Genomic DNA, 903 nt, shown 5'->3' with positions numbered 1-903 from the left:
CCAGTTATAGGTCTTGATCTTTTCTAGTTAATTCTAATACTTACAGCCAAGTACCTCATGAAGTTGTACATTAACTTTTCCAAATTCTCTACAGGTAAATGCAGCAGGATATGAGCATGGCGGCACTGACCAGACAGACTAACACAACTGTGCTTCATCCAATAATTAATGGATCTTTACCTGCTGCACGTTGCCAGTTGTGGGATACCCATTAACCAACTTCAGGAGGCTAGTTGTTATATCTTGGGATATATTATATTGGCTGCAATGAATGTGGGAGGTTCTGCAGTTCAGAAAGGGGAATGAACACAAGATTAGAGGGTAGCTGTACCCCAGCCCTAAATACTGGTTAATGGCAGCTGAAGTAGTTTGGCTGTTGGTTCCCAGGTCGATTGAGGTGAGAAACAGAGCAGAGGTTTCTTATGCTGTGTTCTCTTGGAGCCTTGCCAGCATGTAAGGCCAGTTTGCGATGGAAGCTGACTGTTTCCCTTATATCTTTGTCTTAGGGTGAGGGCAGAAGCTTCCTCCAGGCACAGCTATGCCTGCCTTGGCAGAGGGTGAAGGGGACTTCCTCATGGAGCAATAGCGCCCTCTTCTGGAGTCCAGGCATCTTGCTTTGCACACAAGCACCATGATTCTAGGGTTACCTAGTTCTCCATAGACCACGAACAAGGGTTCGTCAGACCAATATTTGGGACTTCGGTTCTACAAATGGTCTTTTCCTTAGTATAATGACTAGACTGCTACCTATCTCTGCTCTGCCAAAGCAGCTTTAATACCTTCCCTTCTATCAAGTCAAGTTTACATGTTGGACCAGAACAAGTGCTCCAGCTTTACTCATCTGGAATTTCCTTGCCCTAGCTGCACCATGTATGTACATCCATTCTTCTGAACACTCGCTGG

This window comes from Malaclemys terrapin, chromosome 8, assembly GCF_027887155.1.
Source record: "Malaclemys terrapin pileata isolate rMalTer1 chromosome 8, rMalTer1.hap1, whole genome shotgun sequence".
NCBI lineage: Eukaryota > Metazoa > Chordata > Testudines > Emydidae > Malaclemys > Malaclemys terrapin.
Note: the sequence above shows the minus strand (reverse complement) of the source record.